This window comes from Archocentrus centrarchus, chromosome 24 (genome assembly GCF_007364275.1).
Source record: "Archocentrus centrarchus isolate MPI-CPG fArcCen1 chromosome 24, fArcCen1, whole genome shotgun sequence".
Lineage (NCBI taxonomy): Eukaryota > Metazoa > Chordata > Actinopteri > Cichliformes > Cichlidae > Archocentrus > Archocentrus centrarchus.
Genome location: NC_044369.1, coordinates 1,571,809 through 1,572,026, shown reverse-complemented (window position 1 = coordinate 1,572,026; position 218 = coordinate 1,571,809).

Genomic DNA, 218 nt, shown 5'->3' with positions numbered 1-218 from the left:
TCTTTGTAAATTTACAACTTTAATCTTGAAAATTATGACTTTTTCCCAAAATTTCAACTTGTAAATTTACACATTAATCAAAAAAAAAATTGGAGTATTTTCTCATGAATTTGTCCTTGTTTATTTATTTATTTGGTTTGACTGATTGAATCTGTTATTAGAGCGGTGCGGGGACACCTTTATTTTGAAAGCCATCGGGCAGGTTTCCGGTACTGAGG